Source organism: Oncorhynchus nerka, linkage group LG1 (assembly GCF_034236695.1).
Source record: "Oncorhynchus nerka isolate Pitt River linkage group LG1, Oner_Uvic_2.0, whole genome shotgun sequence".
Lineage (NCBI taxonomy): Eukaryota > Metazoa > Chordata > Actinopteri > Salmoniformes > Salmonidae > Oncorhynchus > Oncorhynchus nerka.
Window position 1 is genome coordinate 53,761,364 of NC_088396.1, and position 7,326 is coordinate 53,768,689.

A 7,326-nucleotide genomic window follows, 5' to 3' on the forward strand; every position below is an offset into this window, starting at 1 on the left:
TATCTAAAGTAGCAAGGCTAAGTTACCTAGCTATCTAGCTAAAGTAGCAAGGCTAATTGAATGTATTTTGCTGCACTTGTATGTAATAATGTCACCTGGATAATTTTATTTAATTCCGACAAGTCCTTTTTATTTTTATTTTTTAATTTTTTTAAATGAATCCTCACGTAAGTAATCAAATATTAACGTCTGTTTGAATATTTGATGAACGGTTGAACCATTCTTATCCATAATACACACACATAGAGTACATCTGGTAATATATAATTAGACTAGGATTCATCATAACAGTGAGCCTGTTATGGCTGTTAGTTATCTGTCACAGCTGGTCAGCATCTAGAGCTCTCTACCTCAATTTATCTCTCTCTATTTTGTTATTTCTCTGATACTCTTTCTCTCTGTCTTTTTGTTGTTGGTGGTATTTCGCTCTGTTCTCTCAGCTCATATAGACACCTCTGTTATTGTGTGTGACAGGCTCTGATTCTTCTGTCAGATGGAATTTACCTGTTATGTTCCCTGTTACACACCTGTCTGTCTGTCTCTTACACATCTGTCTGTCTGTCTCTTACACACACACGTAAGTCTATCCGTCTGTGGCGCCCCCCATTATCCTCACCCAACTGGCCCCTTCAGTCCGTAGATTCGGTCATGTCCTCTCCCTCCTCTCCCTCTTCCCAGTGTAATTGCTACCTGTCAGAAACCCAGCAGTAGACATTCCGGTCCTGAATAAGACTGGTGGAACCAGTACTGTCTCATTAGAATCTTCTATAGGATGGAGAGACCATTAAAATCAACAGATACTGTAACTTAAGAAAATGAACAACAATGGCAAATGTTTTGATGGTGAATGCAAAAAAAAAAAAAGAAGAAAGAAATTGAGAAACTGGTTTGGCACAAGCTGAGAGTCTAGCCAACAGAGAGTTGCAGTAGTCCAGACGGAGATGAACAGAGAGTTGCAGTAGTCCAGACGGGAGATGAACAGAGAGTTGCAGTAGTCCAGACGGGAGATGAACAGAGAGTTGCAGTAGTCCAGACGGGAGATGAACAGAGAGTTGCAGTAGTCTAGACGGGAGATGAACAGAGAGTTGCAGTAGTCCAGACGGGAGATGAACAGAGAGTTGCAGTAGTCCAGACGGGAGATGAACAGAGAGTTGCAGTAGTCCAGACGGGAGATGAACAGAGAGTTGCAGTAGTCCAGACGGGAGATGAACAGAGAGTTGCAGTAGTCCAGACGGGAGATGAACAGAGAGTTGCAGTAGTCCAGACGGGAGATGAACAGAGAGTTGCAGTAGTCCAGACGGGAGATGAACAGAGAGTTGCAGTAGTCCAGACGGGAGATGAACAGAGAGTTGCAGTAGTCCAGACGGGAGATGAACAGAGAGTTGCAGTAGTCCAGACGGGAGATGAACAGAGAGTTGCAGTAGTCCAGACGGGAGATGAACAGAGAGTTGCAGTAGTCCAGACGGGAGATGAACAGAGAGTTGCAGTAGTCCAGACGGGAGATGACAAGTTCATGGATTAGGACCTGCGCATCTTCCTGTGTGAGGGAGGGTCGTACTCCACGGATGTTGTAGAGCCTGAACCTGCAGGAGCGAGTCACTGCGGATAACGACAGGGTGTTGTCCAGGATCATGATCAAGGTTCTTTACACTCTGAGAGGGGGACACCACGGAGTTGTCAACTGTGATGGAGAGGTCTTGGATCGGGCAGGCCTTCCCCGGGTGCCGGGCCGACATCCAAGCTGAGATAACTGCCAGGCACGCAGAGATGCGTGTCGCCACCTAGGTGTCAGAACGGGGGGGAGGGAGAACTAGTTGGGTGTCATCCTCATAGCAGTGAGAGGAGAGATCATGTGAGGATATGACGGAACCTGGTGACTTGGTGTAAAGAGAGGGCCTAGAGGAGAGGGCCTAGAGCCGAGCCCTGGGGGACACCAGTAGTGAGAGTATGTGGTGCAGGACCAAGATTTTCTCCACAGGCAGTGTATCTCTTCAAGACAAAAATAATGGTGTTCCAAATAAGGTCCAGTTGCCAGGACCACAAATACAAATTCCATCTAGACTCTGTTGACCTAGAGCTCACAAAAATACTGTACATACCTCGGCCTAAACATCAGCAATGTGATTGGAGAAAATTATCTCAGCCCTAAACATCAGCGATGTGATTGGTGAAAAATATCTCAGCCCTTAACATCAGCAATGTGATTGGTGAAAAATATCTCAGCCCTTAACATCATGGATATGATTGGTGAAAAGCCACTTGGACTGAGGATGACAGAGAGTTAGTGAAACAGTAATGCCAATGTCTTCAATCTGCTCCCATTACCATGTGAATGCTAATAGGCCCATAAGTGATCTAGTCAGGGTAGCAAACCTTGCATCATCACTCCAAATACTACGTCACATGTGTCTAGGAATGCTATAAGTCACATGTGTCTAGGAATGCTATAAGTCACGTGTCTAGGAATGCTATAAGTCACGTGTCTAGGAATGCTATAAGTCACGTGTCTAGGAATGCTATAAGTCACATGTGTCTAGGAATGCTATAAGTCACATGTGTCTAGGAATGCTATAAGTCACATGTGTCTAGGAATGCTATAAGTCACGTGTCTAGGAATGCTATAAGTCCTATGTGTCCAAGATAACAGTTCTGCAATTATTAAGAGGCTAATATACAAAGAGATAATATCTTGCGATCAATGTCCCAGCACCAAATATACAGCCCTCCGGACAGTATTGTCCGGAGGGCTGTATATTAGGTATTGTCCGGAGGGCTGTATATTTGGTATTGTCCGGAGGGCTGTATATTTGGTATTGTCCGGGGGCTGTATATTTGGTATTGTCCGGGGGCTGTATATTTGGTATTGTCCGGAGGGCTGTATATTTGGTATTGTCCGGAGGGCTGTATATTTGGTATTGCCAGAGGGCTGTATATTTGGTATTGCCAGAGGGCTGTATATTTGGTATTGTCCGGAGGGCTGTATATTTGGTATTGTCCGGAGGGCTGTATATTTGGTATTGTCCGGAGGGCTGTATATTTGGTATTGTCCGGAGGGCTGTATATTTGGTATTGTCCGGAGGGCTGTATATTTGGTGTTGTCCAGAGGGCTGTATATTTGGTATTGTCCGGAGGGCTGTATATTTGGTATTATCCGGAGGGCTGTATATTTGGTATTGTCCATAGGGCTGTATATTTGGTATTGTCCATAGGGCTGTATATTTGGTATTGTCCGGAGGGCTGTATATTTGGTATTGTCCGGAGGGCTGTATATTTGGTATTGTCCAGGGGGCTGTATATTTGGTATTGTCCGGAGGGCTGTATATTTGGTATTGTCCAGAGGGCTGTATATTTGGTATTGTCCAGAGGGCTGTATATTTGGTATTGTCCAGAGGGCTGTGTTAAGTCAGTGTTAATTCACTCTGTATTTTTTCCACTACATAGCCATAATCAAACATTTGAAATGTCTCTATTCTTTTGATACTGTAGTAAATGTAATGTTTACTGTTAATTTCTGATTGTTAATTTCACTTTTGTTTTATCTATTTCACTTGCTTTGGCAATGTAAACATATGTTTACTATGTCAATAAAGACCATTATATTGAATTGAATTGAGCGAGAGAGACATAACTAGAGAGAGAGAGAGGGAGAGAGGGAGGGAGAGGACATGCCTTGTGTGTCGTGGAGAGGTAGCTAGCTCAGTCATTAAATAGCGTGTAAAATGACTGTCTCTATTGAGTTAGTCTTCCTGAGACCGACACACCTGGCCTCTCCAAACTCCCCCCCCCCCCTCTCTCTCTCTCTCTCTCTCTCTCTCTCTCTCTCATCTGATTGCAGTTTAAGAAACAAATGCATGCTCAATTACAGACAGAGATGAATGCATGTCTGTTTTCTGCATTTACACATGCAACCCAATTCTGATCCCTTTTTTTTGACACTAATTGGTCTTTTGACCAATCAGATCAGCTCTGAAAAAGATCTGATGTGAAGAGATCTGATGTGATTGGTCAAAAGACCAATTAGTGGAAAAATAAGATCAGAATTGGGCTGTCTGTGTAAAAGAACACCATGTATATTAATGGAGCTTGTATATTAATTGCTATCAGGCCTAACATGGCTATTAGAGCTAACGTGGCTATCAGGGCTAACGTTCCTATTAGGGCTAACATGGCTATTAGGGCTAACGTGGCTATTAGGGCTAACGTGGCTATCTGGCCTAACGTGGCTATCTGGCCTAACGTGGCTATCCGGCCTAACGTGGCTATCAGGCCTAACGTGGCTATCAGGCCTAACGTGGCTATCAGGCCTAACGTGGCTATCAGGCCTAACGTGGCTATTAGGGATAACGTGGCTATCAGGCCTAACGTGGCTATCAGGCATAACGTGGCTATTAGGGATAACGTGGCTATCAGGCCTAACGTGGCTATCAGGCCTAACGTGGCTTTCAGGCATAACGTGGCTATTAGGGATAACGTGGCTATCAGGCCTAACGTGGCTATCAGGCCTAACGTGGCTATCAGGCCTAACGTGGCTATCAGAGCTAACGTGGCTATCAGAGCTAACGTGGCTATCAGAGCTAACGTTGCTATTAGGGCTAACGTTGCTATTAGGGCTAACGTGGCTATTAGGGCTATTGTGGCTATTAGGGCTAACGTGGCTATTAGGGCTAACGTGGCTATTAGGCCTAACGTGGCTATCAGGGCTGACATGGATATTAGGGCTAACGTGGCCCTAATAACTGCCTCCGATATTCTGGGTCTGAAAGTGTGAAGCCCCTAAACTATTGGCATCACAGTCACAGGAGGGGAGCTGAGAAGTTTTAGGTGAAAAGAGAGATTTCATTATATTCTAGAATATTCTATTCAAGAGGTTTTTAAGGAGTGAGGAGAGAAAGTTTGGACTATTTTTTGCCTTGTAACTTTAGTGTGGATGCATGTTGTGACCTCATCCAAGAATTCAGGTGTCGATCTGCATCCTAATGTGTTGTTGTTTTCAAGTAGGGAGAGTGTTGAGTTGTAAATAGTAAGAGAGAATGGGATCACGTCTCTGGGCTCTAGACAGACGGAGGGGAGGCATTCTGGGAGGGCCCACCATTCTGTTTACAATAAATGAGACATCAGACAGAGAGAACCTTGGGTCTGGAACGAAGGCAGGCAGGCAGGCAGACACACACACACACACACACTCCATCTCTCTTCTCCGTGGGTGCCAGTGCAGATTGATGACATTTGTTGTCGTCCCCCCCCCCAAGCTGGCATGCAGGAAGTGGGTTTAATCCCTTTCTAAATAAATCAGCAGCCATTCACATTGATCATGCCCTAGCCAGAAAGACAGGAGAGGGGAGGGGGGGGGACTTGGACAGGGCCAGGCTGTGCTTGGTATCGGTGGGAGAGTTAGTGAAAGTGATGGTGGAATAGATTGAGATATTATTAATGTGAAAGGCAGCTGATTTATTTAAAAGAGCATGACACCCACTTATACAGGAAGAAAGGTGATGGAGCGAGCAGGATGTGAGGTTTGGGACAATGAGGCTGGTGGTAGTCCAGGCTGAGGTATATATGGTAGGCTGTGGTATATATGGTAGGCTGGTGGTAGTCCAGGCTGTGGTATATTGGGTTGGCTGGACAATGAGACTGGTGGTAGTCCAGGCTGTGGTATATTGGGTTGGCTGGACAATGAGACTGGTGGTAGTCCAGGCTGAGGTATATATGGTAGGCTGTGGTATATATGGTAGGCTGGTGGTAGTCCAGGCTGAGGTATATATGGTAGGCTGGACAATGAGGCTGGTGGTAGTCCAGGCTGTGGTATATTGGGTTGGCTGGACAATGAGACTGGTGGTAGTCCAGGCTGAGGTATATTGGGTTGGCTGGACAATAAGGCTGGTGGTAGTCCAGGATGAGATGTTGTTCTGGTATATATGGTAGCGTAGTAATACTATGTCTTGAGTATCCACTAAGATTCAGAGGACCTTTTATTTATTCCTTCCATCTCAATCCACCTACAGTAGTATTGTGTTTTTCTTCTTTTTGTGATGTGACTGTCTTGTACTGCTGTTTGACACAGTATTGCTGAAGATGAGGGACAGAAAGCTAATGAATAAAGTGGTCCTTGTCATTTCTCTTGTTGTAACCCTTCAGTGATGTATTATTACAGCCTTTGTTATTTTAGTAGTCTCAAGTTGTTTGAAAAGTCACGCTTTACATTTTATTGGTTGGTATTTTGGGATCCGCTGTCTAATGCACCGTATCTCAGTGCTTGAGGCGTCACTACAGACACCCTGGTTCGAATCCAGGCTGTATCACAACCGGCCCTGATTGGGAGTCCCACAGGGCGGCGCACAGTTGGCCCAGCGTCGTCCGGGCTTGGCCGGTGAAGGCCATCATTGTAAATAAAAACATTTTTTTATTAACTGACTTGCCTAGTTAAATAAAAAATATTTTCGAAATCATTGTACAAAGGAGGTCTGACTTCTCATTTTGTCTGGTCTTGATCAGTTCATGTAAAACTTCTGTTAAGTAGCCGAGGCCTATTGAATTCTCTTCCAACTACTGTTGTCATCGTCGTGGATTGTGTTTGGAAGCTTCTCTGACTTTTCATTAACAGTGTCAACAAAATCTCTCTCTCTCTTTCTCTCTCTCTCTTTCTCTCTCTCTCTCTCTCTCTCTCTCTCTCTCTCTCTCTCTCTCTCTCTCTCTCTCTCTCTCTCTCTCTCTCTCTCTCTGTCTCTCTCTCTCTCTCTCTCTGTCTCTCTCTCTCTCTCTCTCTCTCTCTCTCTCTGTCTCTGTCTCTCTCTCTCTCTCTCTCTCTCTCTCTGTCTCTGTCTCTGTCTCTGTCTCTGTCTCTGTCTCTGTCTCTGTCTCTGTCCCTGTCTCTCTCTCTCTCTCTCTCTCTCTCTCTCTCTCTCTCTCTCTCTCTCTCTCTCTCTCTCTCTCTCTCTCTCTCTCTCTCTCTCTCTCTCTCTCTCTCTCTCTCTCTCTCTCTCTCTCTCTCGCTCTTCTCCCTTTCTCGACTCTGTCCTTCTCTCTCTCTATCTCTCCGGCTGATGGCTGTCTTTGAGGAGCAGGAGGCCCAGCAGACAGGGGGTGTGAGTCCATGGATTTCTTAGATCTAGCAAGCCATGTGTCCTCAGTCCAGCCCTGAAAGGGTTAAACAGATCCACCTCTCTCAGTTGTAATGTCGTGGTCCTCAGGGATCCACTAGGGATCTATAACTCTAACATGTGTCTTTCATTTAGGGGCCCGGTCAAACATCTCCCTCTCCTTTCTCATCTCCCTCTCCTTTCTCATCTCCCTCTCCTTTCTCTCATCTCCCTCTCCTTTCTCTCATCT